The sequence below is a fragment of the Ceratotherium simum genome, chromosome 32, assembly GCF_057802395.1.
Source record: "Ceratotherium simum simum isolate JZ-2026a chromosome 32, ASM5780239v1, whole genome shotgun sequence".
In the NCBI taxonomy this organism is placed as follows: domain Eukaryota; kingdom Metazoa; phylum Chordata; class Mammalia; order Perissodactyla; family Rhinocerotidae; genus Ceratotherium; species Ceratotherium simum.
This window is the reverse complement of record NC_141931.1, coordinates 15,892,563-15,907,396: the sequence shown is the minus strand read 5'-3', so window position 1 is coordinate 15,907,396 and position 14,834 is coordinate 15,892,563. Positions and strand designations below refer to the sequence as shown.

General features: G+C 35.6%; 1 protein-coding gene across 4 annotated transcripts in view; it reads left to right on the top strand.

Annotated features, from left to right (window-relative positions):
- Positions 1–14,834, top strand: part of MALRD1 (MAM and LDL receptor class A domain containing 1) — an 846,741-nt gene that overhangs the window by 50,158 nt on the left and 781,749 nt on the right. The gene's annotated exons all lie outside the window — the stretch shown is intronic.

Sequence of the window (14,834 nt, the reverse complement as noted above, 5' to 3'; positions counted from 1 at the left end):
TAAAAAAGGATTACTTAAGGCTAATGTAGAATTATATTTTACATATTGTCTTCCCAAATAACATACACATACACACACACACACACGCATCACTTGAGCTGTCTTGTCAGCCAGCCCAAACTTATATCTAAAGGAGAAAGAGAGTAATAATAGTGGTGAAGCGAAGAGGAAAAAAGAAAAAAGCCATCTTTACCAGACTTGCCCTTTCTGGGAATAAAAATAGCAGGAGGGTTTCAAATAATTCTGAAGAGAAGTAGAATGGCAATTTATTTAAAACCATGTTAAGATAAAGATTTAAAATTTATATTTATTAGAAAGAAGGAGATAATTTGACTCCCCATGTTTAATAAAATAAGGCCACCACATTGCGTGGTCTGGAAATGCATGCAGGAAACAAAATGGCTGCAATGGAGAATTACCTTGAGATCAATTCAATCAAATAGTATTTCTTAATTGTTTGCTGCCATACTAGACACTCAGCAATACAAAATAAGATGAATAATTTGATTGTGAAGATAAGAAATTATATTAAATTACAAAATAATGTGTATTTAGGGAGTATGGGGCAGATATAATCAGGAACCATGGTGTTCACTCCAAAGATAAGCCGTATTAGGCTAGGCAGTAGGTAGAGTGTTCCAGAAGACACACCTGAAGAAAAGACATAGGTGTGGAAACGAGTGTTAAGTGTGTAAGTAGGTCTTAGGGGAAAAAGGCCTAATGACACCCAAGCCCTTAGCATTTACTTTTGACCTGATTTATCTGAAAAGTTCAGCCCCAGAGATAAAGGTTGAATAATGGGGCAGGGTTTGATTCACCTTCTGATAAGGGAGACAAGCTGTTGTCCAGAAAACCGATGGCGAACAATGATCAGAACCTTGGTCTTGATAAGGCAAGGGAAAAATGATGAAATTGCAAGGCAACTGGTGACATTTATAAAGACACATTTATGCAATGAGAAAACATTCAATTATTTATAAAGACCCCTTCTTTATTGACTAATCAATCTATATGCCATAGTAAACCCTGAATAAAACTTAAAAAGATAGTTTAAAACTTGCAAAGATAGATATTTCCTGTTTTTTTTTTTTTGTCGTCGTTGTTCTTTGACGAGAGATGAGGAAAATCTGCAACTTTTTCCCCTCTGTTGGAAGTGAAGACCTGCTCCTTATTTGCAGTGTGGCCACACCTCCTTCCCCTTATTTCCTCCTCCTGAGTCTTCTGCCTTGAGCTCAGATCTCCTTTAATATAAGAGCAGAAGAAGTGCTTCTACATAACAGAACCCAGTTCTTTGGTTTCTGGTGATGAGTCTTTATTTCAAAATGACAGCAATGCAATGGATTTTGTTCATTCCGTATCTTGTATATTTTTGATCCTTTTTCTTTGGAAACGTCAACTAGTTATTTTAACTATGCCTCATGCAAAAAAAATAGAAAGCTAAAACTCAGTGATTTCAAAGTGAGGGTTGCGTAGGTGGGGGTAAATTATTTGAAATCAATAGGGAACTTTTCATTCTTGATGTCCCTAAATGTTCACATCTGTTAAACAGAGAATTTGTCTTGGGCAAGTCGCTTGAACTCTGAGGGCATTGTTGTTTTCATTTGAGAAGGTGGGACAGCATGACTTTTAAAGTGACTTTACATTTCATTCAGTCCATCAGGATATAACATGTCCTATTTGAAAACCATACTGGGTTTTTATCAGTCTTTGTATATAAATTACTGACACCTGGAATACTGTTCTGCAATTATTAAGTCCTCATTTGTATGATGAATGAATGGCATAGATTTTCCTAGTTTTATTGACTCCAGTTGGAAAGTCATATGATACATATTACCACCTTTAAACATTAATGGTACCTCTGTTTATACCTGATATATTCTCATTATCTTCCCTACTTAATTTTTCTTCCTCAAACTATCGATGCCTCATTCTGTTACTGATGCCAAGAAATTTGAAAAAAAAAATGGGAAAAGAAGATAAAAGTCTCATATTGAGTCTGTTAATTTGATAGTAAATCTAATAAGTAAAACTAATTATAGCTAAAAGGATTTTCATATCTCTAAGATTTATCATTCATCTATAACCAGGAAAGGTAAAGCGTAAAATCAGCAGAGATTGTTCAAGGGAGTTATATGCTAGTCAAAATAGGAAATTTTAATAGAAACCATTTTGTATACCTTACTCTGGTGATTGTTCTACTTGGAGATACTGAATTGAAAATGTGACCAAAATGTTCAATGACAGGCATTTTGATAGCTTTCTGAATGAAAACATCCAGGCACTTTGAGGTTTTAGCTCTTTTGAATGTTCTATTTCTTTGTCATTTACACCTGATCTCATTTATTTTTTTACATAGTGTTGATGACAAAAATCTGATAGAAAAATCCTATACTTTGTTCACTTAAACTTATAGCGATTTATAAACTTTTTACTTCCATTAGTATTTAGTAATATGGCACTAAAATTATATTTTGAGTAATCAAATAGCCTTACATTTTCATTAATTGAGAAAGAATGGCAAGGATCAGAGTATGACCATGACCTGGCACACTATTGCCAAATGTTAGTAAATCTTACTGTGAAAGGCTTTAAATATTTAGTTAAAATATTCATAAAAATTTTTCTGTGTCAAGCACACCCTCTTAAGTAATTCCTTGAATGTTAGCCCCAGTATTTCTACTTAGAGGAATTTATTTTTTTAAAAAGATGAAGAAAATAGATGGAAATCATCATCTAGACATTTTGGGGTTTGGTTATAGATCAATATCTTTGAATGAACTCTCCAATTACCTTAGATTTTCCTATCTTGTCTCCCGCTCCTGACAATTTTGGAGGGAAAGATTCTAGGCCTAGAAGTTTTTCCATTTTTGTGCAATTATTTTTTAACACGTTGTCTGGATGTCATCTATGTAGACATAGGAAGCAAATAGTCTTCACTTTTTCTCTGACTTAGATAGAATTGCATTCTTACTGGCTTTTTAAGATTCTGTTGTTTCATAAGAGAAGGAGTCTGACCTAGTATTGTTGAAGAAATTGTCTTAGAGAATTGTAAGATTAAGGTAGGATAACAATTGCATTTGTGTTCTAGCTAAATTGGGTCTGTGAAATAATAAGAATAGTTTTTAGAATCTTTAACTTCACAAACTCAGACTCATAAAGCCAAAAAGAAAATCTCAATATTTCTATTAAGGCCCTATTAAGGACTTGATCTTCAACCAGGGCTAAACATTCAGTTGTATTATTTTTTCTAAGAAGACTTCCATATTAGTAGGAGACAATGCTATATGGTCATAGCAGCTGCATGATTGTTTGAATAATTCCCTTTTCTGTTTAAATTTTTCTTCCTGAATAAAAGAGTGCCATTTTATAGGCAACTTTCAATTTGCTGCAGATGATTGTATAGTTTGTGAATTTTTCATGCTTTTCTCATTTCATTGTTCCTCTCTTACATGTCTCTTGGTCCTTTTAGTAAAGATTGATTATCAAAAAGAAAGAAAATTAAATCACATTAATCACTATGTTTTATTTTTAAACTCTTGGAAGAAGAGAAGATTGAAATCGATTGCTGTGTTTGTCTACGCTACTTCAAATGTGAAGGTCATCAAGAGTTATCAATAAGTTTCTTATAGGGACGTGAAGAGCTAATGCATTATGATAAGGATGAATTTGGCATGTGTATATTTCTATTTTTCCTTACGACGGATTCAAAATTACGTTTGCTACTTTTATGAAATGTATAGGATATTCTGACAAATCTTAAACTTGACAAGTAAAACAACATCGACATTAGGTTTTGGAAGTGAATCTTTTTTACCTATCCTTTAGGTAGGTATGAATTTAGAGATGATATTAGTCTGACAGGCAATTTACGTTTCCTTGGATCCAGTTGATTTCCTATGGCTGCCTGGTCTTCTTCATCCTGCAGTTTATGACTTGAGTCACATCCTTCTAGTTATCTAAGAGTTGTTCTTTCTTTTATAAGCTGCTTCCAACTTCTATAAGCATTCTGGGTTGCCTAACTGATATCATACTTTGTTCATGGTGAGGATGTTAAGATTTTTCTGATTAATTTCTATATTTCCCCTTGGTAAATGATGATTTCATTATCATCAATATTAGAATTCATAGAAATATCTGTTTTCAAGTGTTGATTCAAACAGGCCTATTTCAATTGAAAGCAACAGAAACCAATTTGACACACCTAAAAACAAAAGAAAAAGGAATTTACGAGAAGGATAAAGGATATCAAGGAGCTCCCAGATTGGTGGAAACCTTAGAGAACTGGGTTTGGTAATAGATGGAGACTAGGACAGCTGTTGTGGTCTGGTAGTAGCACCCATACATTAGACAAGGTAGGACATTCTACTCTGGTCATCATGGCTGGAATGAAGAAGCCTCAGCCAGTTCTACCTTGATTAAAATTCCTTCCTCACTCTATCATAATAGGGAAGAAATAATGTCATAACAGGAAATCAGGTTCTTATTGTCAAAAAAGGTAGAATAGGGGGCTGGCCCAGTGGCATAGTGGTTGAGTTCATGCACTCCACTTCAGCAGCCCAGGGTTTGTGGGTTCGGATACTGGGGTCAAATACTGAGCGCGGACCTGCGCACTGCTGGTCAAGCCAAGCTGTGGTGGCATCCCACATGCAGAGGGGTGGAATGACTGTGAATAGCTCAAACCCGAATAGCTAAATATCCAGCGTCAAGTCTGTGTTTGGAAAGCCATAATACTTTTGTAGTTTTTAAACTTTCTTCTAAATTGGGATTTTGGCAGTCTGGATGGGTTCCAGAATTTACCTCATATTATTGTTTTAAGATTACATGCTTTTCCACTTTTTTTCCCTTTTACACATTTGAAAGTGTTCACAATGATTGAATTTAGGTGAGTGTTGGTATAAGAATGATTTTAAAGTGTTATATTGTCTTTAATTAATGCTTAGAGTCAAATAGTCCCAGGAATGTATTAATACAAAATGATAAATTATTTTAAGAGACATTTTTAGAGTTTTATACCCTTCTTAGAAATATTACAGTTCTATATTGTACTAATTCAGAGGGTCTTCCTTTTGGTGCTATAAGAAAATGTGATCAGAAAAATTATTATAAATTAATAATTTCATTATAGATGCCTAGAAGAAAGGTAGAAAATATATCTATTGAGGGCCAGCCCCGGTGGCCTAGTGGTTGAGTTTGGCGTGCTACGCTTCAGCAGCCGAGGTTCAGTTCCCAGGCTTGGACCTACACTGCTTGTCTGTCAGTGGCCATGCTGTAGCAGTGGCTCACATGCAAAAAGAGGAAGACTGGCAGTGGATGTTAGCTCAAGGCGAATCTTCCTCAGCAAAAACAACAACAAAAAAGACAAAATATCTATTGAGAGTCATTTATCCAAAGACTAAAAATAAAAGATAGGGTCATGTCCTATACTAGCAAAAAGAATTTTTAAAAAAATAGAATGATATATGCAACATTGAAACTACTTTTGCCATTCAAAAGTTAATAATGCGTTGTTTAATCAACAAATACTCTGAATAATAACATGGATATGAGCTAGAGTTTCAAAGATGTAAGAGAAAGAGAGAAAAACAAAACATAAGAAAGCATAGGGAGAGAAAAAAAGCACAAAATAGAGAGGAAACCAAAGGAAGGGCAAATGTCCGTTGCAAACCACAATGCCTTCAACTTATTCCTCTGTTCCTAAATCTGTATGACACACTTTCACCTTCTTATTGCTTCTGCATCTGAAAAAAAATTCTTTTTTTTTTTTTTTGTGAGGAAGACCAGCCCTGAGCTAACATCTGATGCCAATCCTCCTCTTTTTTGCTGAGGAAGACTGGCCCTGGGCTAACATCCGTGCCCATCTTCCTCTACTTTATGTGGGATGCCGCCACAGCATGGCCTAACAAGTGATGCGTCGGTGCGCGCCCAGGATCTGAACCTGTGAACCCCGGGCCGCCACAGTGGAGCGCGTGCACTTAACCGCTTGCGCCATCAGGCTGGCCGCAGTTAAAACATTCTTGGTCTTGGAATTTTCCCCTTGCTCTACTGGTTCCCTAAATTCACAGCACGAATCATCTCCACTTTCTTGGTATGAATCCTTTCTGTCTCAGCTTTCCATATTTCTTAACATTACCTTGAAATAGTCCAAAATTTTTTTCTCTGGCCTTTGGCCTACTGCCAATATTACAAGTCTCTCCCTCCTGCCTTCACTCCATCAACAAAACTGCTCATGGGTAATTTACTCATGAATTATCTTCCATCCGACATCTAATGTTGTCATCATCCATCAACTTATTAAACATTTATTCAGTTCAGAATGAAGTTTCAAGGTCTAGCCCCATAACCCTACTCCACAATTTCCCAATATATAATGACCTCCAACAGATTTCTTATGAGAGCTGCCAACTAGTTAAGTTTATTTAACTTCTTGTAACATTTCTTGTATTAAACCAAGGCCCAGCTCTTGCTACGCTTGAGCATGGATTCCTATTTCTCTCAGAAATGTATCAATTCTTTGAGGATCCCTGGGTACATGAGTTTATTGACTTTTTTTTTAAACCATTGAGACAGGTAACCTTTCGGATAGGGAGAGAGGCAAAGATTAAGAGATTATATCTAAAAATGAAAAGTTAGAAGCAATCTGCTCTATGCTACTCATGGCTTTACTGAAATGAAAATGAAACAAACTTTCAGAGTGAATCTTTCCCTTTAGGTACCATAAAAATAGCCATCACAGGTATTGTAGGATGGACTTTTTTGGGAAGACATTTAGACAAATTTCACTGAGAAGTCCATTTGATATAAAAAATCTAAAACCTAATGTGATATTTAAATAATGGCGAATTGAACTGGAATTAAGGTAGAATTAGGAACAGAAAATTGGGGGATCCCTCAGTTCTGGTGATCTGATAGTGTATCAGCCACAGATATCTTCCAGCTAGGGTACTTTGCTAAAACATCTTCCACTAACTTCCTTCATAGTAATTCACTGCTTTTCTAATTTACCTTAAGAGCTCCTATGCTCAAGTTGTGAGGTATACTTAGCACTTGACTCATTATTTGTTTAATTGCTTGGATATTATTTTCTTTCCTGAGATGCCCCCTTTTTAAAGTATAAAAAATTAAAATTGGTATTATTTAGTTTTATTTTCTAATTTTGTATCTGGTCCATTTCTACCTCAGGAATCAAGACTCCATTTTTATAATCTAAGCTGGACAGGGAACACTGGATCCTGTTGGGAGTGTATGCCCTTCATGAGATCTTTTGTTTTTGAGGCTAAGATACTGTGTCAGTAACTATATGGGATCTGGTTAAGTTTGCACAGTTTCCTGGTTGGTAGTTTTACCTGATTCTGTATCATTTTTTTCCATTGTGTGTAGTGGCTATTGTGTTGGAATTTGTATGTCAAATGGCCAAACCTCAAATCCTAGTGTTTCAGGCTACTTACCCCTTACCTCCCTTCTTCTCTCTTTTCCTTGCCTCCTTCCACAAATATTTGTGGAACATCTAATTTGTGTCAGACTACATGCTAATATATGGTGGTAAGCAACATAAAAAGAGTCCTTGCCTTCAAGAACTCATCTAACGAGAAAGATACACATTAAACAAAATCATGCAAATCAATGAATAGTAACAGACTATAATTAAACAAAAACTGTTAAGTGCTTAGGAAGTAAACTATGGGTGGACTTTCCCTCATCATCTATACAGTCGTCATCTTTTGGTACTAAAACAAGCCTCTGATTTTCTGAGTCTTCACACAGGCTATCTGATCTATTATCCTACAGAGCTCAGCTTAGAGTTGTTGTCATCCAGAACATGAAGACATGTATAACAGGTAAAGTCCCTCATTTAGAAGCTTTCACACTATCCTGATTCTCCTCCTTAGCATTTATCTAAATGGAATCAATTATTTACTGGTATAATTACGTTTAATTTCTCATTCTCCCATTGGCCTGCCCTGTGTCCATCTTGTTCAGGTATGTCCGCAATGCCTAGAAAGAGAACATGGTGGTTATGTGATAAATGTTCATGTTAAACCAGAGATTCTGGACTAGAGTGACTGTCTTCTTTCACCAAGATATGAAGAATTTCCGGTATCACTGGGCTTGTTTCTCGGCATTCATTCTATCCTTCTCCCTTTATATAGTAGTCACGGGATGTGAGTGTGATCCCTTGAGCATGGACTCCAACTCCAAGAAAGGGAATACTTATTAATCTATGGCCATAAGGTAATTTGATCACTCTTGCCATAGTGATAGGTTCAGAACTGGGAAGTTTCAGCTGGTTAGTTTACGATGCTTTCTTGGCCAGGGATTGGAGTAGGTTTGTGATATAATCTGAAACAATAAGCTTACAAGATAGATTTGCTAGAGACTTCACGGACAGAATATTCCTATTTCTCTGTCTATTCTGGAATAGAATGTGAGGCCAAGGCTGAAACACACTGAGAGGGAGGCAAGGGAAACCCAAAGGCACAACCAGGCTGAACTGACCCTGCTAAGCTGACCTTGACTTCTGCCCACGTCTGCTCTTTCCAGTTACCTGGCAAAATAAGTGGCTTTTACTGCTTATGCCAGGTTGAGTTGGTTGTTTTTACTATCTATCTAAGCTCTTATCCCCTATTTACACTGGAGATCTCACTGTCTCTGTCTCTGTCTCTGTCTCTATCTCTTTCTCTCCCCCCCTTTCCAAACTTCCAAACTTCCATTATCAAATAGGCAAAGATGCAATATTAGATATTGGGGGAAAAAACCCCTTATAATTAAAAAATCACAATCTTCACTTAAACAATATGTATTTTAGAATAATCTCATTTTTAATTTAATATATTGACCAAGTTGAGTTATCTGTGTTCTCCAAGAACAAAGCAATACTTTTGTTAATTATTCAGGACCCATGTGATTTTATTTACTTATTTTTGAGATTTTATTTTCATTGTGGTAAAATACACATAACATAAAATTTACCATTTTAACCATTTTTAAGTGTACAATTCAGCAGTAATAAGTGTGTTCACAAACAACACCACTATCCATCCCAGAACTTTTTCATCATTCCAAATAGAAACTCTGTACTTCTTAAACAATAACTCCCCATTCCCTCTTCCCACCACGCTCTGGTAACTTCTTTTCTACTTTCTGTCTCTATGAATTTGCCTGTTCTAGGTACCTCATCTAAGTAGGATCGTACAATATTTGTCCTTTGTTGTCTGATTTATTTCACTTAGCATAGTATCTTCAAGGTTCATCCATGTTGTAGCATTTATCATAATTTAATTTCTTTTTAAGGCTAAGTAATATTTCATTGTATGTGTATGCCATATTTTGTTTACCCATTCATCCATCAGTGGACATTTGGGACGTTTCCACATTTTTTCTATTATGCTACTATGAACATTGGTGTATAAGTATGTGTTTGAGTACTTACTTTCAGTTCTTTTGAGTATATACCCAGGAGTGGAATTGCTGGATCATATGGTAATTCTATGTTTAACTTTTTGAGGAATTGCCAAATTGTTTTCCACAGTGGCTTCATCATTTTATGTTCCCACCAGTAATGCACAAAGGGTTCTGATTTCTCCACATCCTCGCCAACACATCAACACCTGTTATTTTCATTTTTTTTTAAGCTACTATGCATCCTAATAAATGTGAAGTGGTATCTCATTGCTCATTGTGGTGATTTTATTTTATGAATGGATTTACCAGTAAGTGATAGAGAGGTCTACTCGTAGTATTTAAGATTGTCGTCTTTTGAGCCAAAGTGCTAGGGTTCAAATCCCAGCTCTGACAACCACTAGACTCGTTAAAGTAACCTTGGAATATTTATTCAACTTTTCTGAGCCTCAGTTTATTCATATATAAAATGGGAATAATAATAATACCTGATCTCATAAGATGGTATAAATTCAATGATACTATCTTGGAATTGATATAGTCTTGGGAGTTTCCTTTCTATAGTTTGAGCTTGAGTAGTATTTTTTTGTTAGTTCTTTTTTTAAAAAAATAATTCTTGTAATTTATCCACATTTATGGTTACTTGTAGTAGTAAGAGATATTCAAGTCATCTCAGTCTGTATTGTTATCGATGCCCCTTGATGTTACTTCCTTGAAGAGCTCTTTCCTCATCATGCTGTGAGTTATTATCCAAGCATCAACACTGTTAACATTTTATATCCTTCTCTGCTAGTATTTTTTTTAAAACACAGTTTTTATCTCCTTGGCATTTATCCAAAGGAGTTGAAAACTTATGGCCACACAAAAACCTGCACACTAATGTTTATAACAGCTTTATTCATAATTGCCCTTTATTAAGTGAATGGATAAATAAACTCTGGTACCTCCAGACAATGGAATATTACTCAGCAATAGAAAGAAATGAACTTAAGCCACAAAAAGACATGGCGGAAACTTAAATGCATATTACTAGTGTAAGAAGCCAATCTGAAAAGGTTACATAATAATATATGATTCCAACTGTATGACATTCTTGAAAACGCAAAACTGTGGAGAATGAAAAAGACTTGTGGTTGCCAGGGGTTGACAGGGACGTGAATAGGCAAAGCACAGAGGATGTTTAGGGCAGTAAAAATACTCTGTATGATATAAAAATGGATACATGTCATAATACATTGTCCAACAAAACCCATAGAATGTACACCACCAAGAGTGAACAGTAATGTAAACTATGCACTCTGGGTGATTATGATGTGCCAATGTAGGTTCATCAGTTGTAGCAAGTGTCCCACTCTGGTGGAGGATGTGAATAATGGGAAAGGCTACGCGTGTGTAGAGGGCAGGGAGGATATGAGAAATCTCTGTACCTTCACCTCAATTTTGCTGTGCACCTAAAACTACTCTAAAAAAAAAGTCTTAAGAAAAAAAGAAAGAAAACAAAAGAAACCTCTACAGTTTTTATACTATTGTTGCTATTATACTACGTAGATAAATGATGTTTCCAAACAACGTGATTTCATAAGTTTTTTGCATATTATCATGTGGCCATTGTAAATATAATTTTAAATTAATGCTTAATATCCTATTTGATATATGGTCTAAAATATCTAACACATATATAACACCTACTGTGTGTCAGATGCTTTTCTAAGCACTTTATATTTACTATTTTTGATTAAAAAAATTATGTAGTAAAAGTGACTTTTTGGTGTACAGTTCTGTGAATTTTGACACATCTATAGATTCGTGTAACTACCAGCACAATCAGGATATAGAACAGTTCCTTATCCTCTAAAGAAACCCTTCTTGTGCTACCCCTTTGCAGTCAAACCTTCCTCGTACCTTCACACCTGGCAACCACTGATCTGCTCTCTCTCACCATAGTTTTGTCTTTTTAAGAACATCATATATATGGAATTATATAGTACATAACCCTTTGAGACTGGTTTCTTTCACTCACCTTAATACCTTCAATAGTCATGCAATTTTTTGCATGTATTAATAGTTCATTCCTTTTTAATGTTGGATAGTATTCCATTGCATGGCTATGCCACAATGTTTTTTTTTTAAACCCATTCACCAGTTGAAGGACATATCGGTTGTTTCTGGTTTGGGGAGGGATTATAAATAAGTTTCTATAAACATTCACATACAATTTTTTTGCAACATAAGTTTTCATTTCTCCAGGAGTGGAACTGCTGGGCCATATAATAATTGAATGTTTATGTTGTAAGAAACTGCCAAACTTTCCCAGAGTGGCTGTACCATTTTTCATTCCCACCAGCAAAGCTTCAGAGTTCCCACCAGCAAAGCTTCAGAGTTCCAGTTGCCAGCATTTAGTATTAAATATAATTTTATTTATTCTAATAGGAGTGGAGTAGTAGCTCATCATGATTTTAATTTGCATTTCCGTAATGACGAAGGAGATTAAACATCATTTCATGTGCTTATCTGCTATCTTTACATCCTCTTTGGATTTTACATTTATTAGCTCATATAATTCTCACAAAAATCCTATGAGGCCATGAGGTAGTTAATATTATTATTCCCATTTTACAGATTAGGAAACTGAGACACAGGAGATGTTAAGTGATTTGCCTACAGTCTGTAGTTAGCTAGAAAGTGGCAGAACCAAGATTCATACGTGTACATGGACTTTTAAGCTGTTTATAATTGTTTTTCCCATTCTAAATATTTCTAAGAAGGATGTTTTGGGTGTGACACTTTTTATGTATGAGATTATTAGGATTTTTCTTAGAGGTAAATTTAGTAGATCAAAGGATAAGGAAAAAATTTTAAACATCTGTTGATAGCTACTGTCCAATTGTTTTTCAAAAGGGCTATAAAATTCATGCCACTCAGCAATCTACAGTTACCTGTTCCATTTTTCTTGTCCAGTGGCCCCTGGGCCTACTTGCATTCTCCTTAGTCAGCTAGCTTCTTATTCTGCCTCCTTAATCTACCTGTAAGTATAATGACTATGAAATACGGTGAAGGGGCTTCTAAATTTCTTTTATGCTATTAGTTTAGAATTGTTTATGAGATACCAAATAGACCCTAAATGAAAATAAGTGTTTTTTACACAAAATCAGGTAGGCCATGCAATCAGGTATAAGTCGTATCTGGAAAGCTTCCATGAAGGAGGTCCTGCTTACTCATCAAAACGTACTTTTCCTACTGACCTGTCTAAATATTGCCTTCCACCCTGTCTGATCTGCAATTCCAATTAACAGAGTTAAAAGAGCAGAGGGAGGAGACATTATTAAAATGCTGCTAAATTTGTTTGTCTGGTTGGTTAATTCTTCTTGGACTGGACAGAGGAGAATAGAGAGAACTTCCCCTGAAGGGATGAATTTTGATTGTATTTGAATACAGATTCTCAACCACTAATTCTGAAATGCTGGGAGCCACATGAAGAGGCGGAGGCAGAGGAGGCAGAGCCCCTGGGGTGCAGGTTAAAGGGTGACTGAGTAGAGGGCCAGGACTTGGGTCAGAGGACAAAAACCTGCTGAGTGATATGTCCCAGACCAAGGTGACACTATATTACCTTGTAAAAACCATTATAAGGGTTTGATCTTCAGGTTTTCAAACTAAATTATATTATCCTCATTTAAAACAAAATTATTTTATTGAGGTCATATTGGCTTATAACTGCGTAAATTTCAGGTGTACATTATTATATATCAGTTTCTATATAGACTGCATCTTGCTTACCCCCAATAGTCTAGTTTTTATCTGTCACCATACATGTGTGCCCCTTTACCCCTTTCATCCTCCCCCCACCTCTTTCCCCTCTGGTAACCACTAATCTGTTCTCTTTATCCATGTGTTTGTTGATCTTCCATATATGAGTGAAATCATATGGTGTTTGTCTTTCTCTGTCTGGCTTATTTCACTTAGCATAATACCCTCTATACAATGGAATACTACTCAGCCATAAAAAAGACAAAATCATGCCATTTGTGACAATATGGATGGACTTTGAGGGTATTTTCCTAATTTTATTAAATTATCCTACATTCTTTCTCCTGGTAATGCAAAATATTTATTTTCATCCAATGGGTTCAATTAGCAGGCTTTGTAAGAGCCATATGGTCCCACTCCAGTCTTTCAATTGTTAGCTTTCCTATTAAGTGGATCCCTATAGATTCATAACTACTCTTATTCTTCCTTAAGTAGTTTAAATTTTGTGTTTTACATTTATTGAGCGCTTACTGTGTACAAAGCAGTTCCAGACCATGGCACTGGTTTAGGAAATGTATCCCACTCTAGAAACATATCCGATGAACATAATTTAAAATAAATTAAATCTATTTGCATGGAGTGGCTTGTAGAAAAATTATTTCTAATATAAACATTTTGAAAAAGACTAAATTAGGGACAAAGGGAAACAGTTATATAAATTGTTAAATCAACTTGATGGAATATTTGAAGATACTATAATAACCTGGCAACATAAAATTATATGTAAGCTACCATGATAACTATAAAACTGTGAATATGGATGAGAATATTCAAAGGAAGACAGAAAAAATGTACACAATGTTAGGTTGCTTGCACTAAGGGTCTTCATTGAGTATTCTTAATTGCTTTACTGTTAAAATAGCTATGCAGTTTATTTTATTTTATTGTATTTTTTGGTGAGGAAGATTAGCCCTGAGCTAACATCCATGCCAATCCTCCTCTTTTTGCTGAGGAAGACTGGCCCTGAGCTAACATCCATGCCCATCTTCCTCCACTTTATATGGGATGCGCCACAGCATGGCCTGACAAGTGGTGCATCGGTGTGTGCCCGGGATCCGAACCCGGGCCTCCAGCAGCAGAGCACGCGCACTTAACCACTACGCCACGGGGCCAGCCCCAAGTTATGCAGTTTACAAAAACGAAAGATATGATCTGTTAAGATATGACCTTAATCATCAAGGAGCTTGGTTTGTAGTTTAATTGCGGGAAGATAATACACTTGTGCATGGAAAGATAACTGATGCTCTAAGCCTTCATATGATAAGAGTTAAATGAATACCATGGGCAGTAAGCATTTTAGTTCTAGCGTTTTTCTTCTATGCTGGCATTTCCATCTCATGAGATATTGGAGAGGTGGTCAATTCAGATTCCATCAGACACAAGAAACGTATGATGTAAAGAAGAACGTCCCTCGTGCATTACTCCTTCATTTCCAGCTCATTTAGTTTCCATCTACAAATCCATTCGGTGCTTCTATTACACAGTGAATGATTTTCCAATTTCAGCCATGTTCATTGATATTTTTACGTAGTTTTGTTTTATCATAAAAAGGAATAATCTTTAGGATAAGACTTAATGTTCATTGCTAATTAGAATTTTTAAAAAAATTCCACTTAATTCTTGTGAAGTTT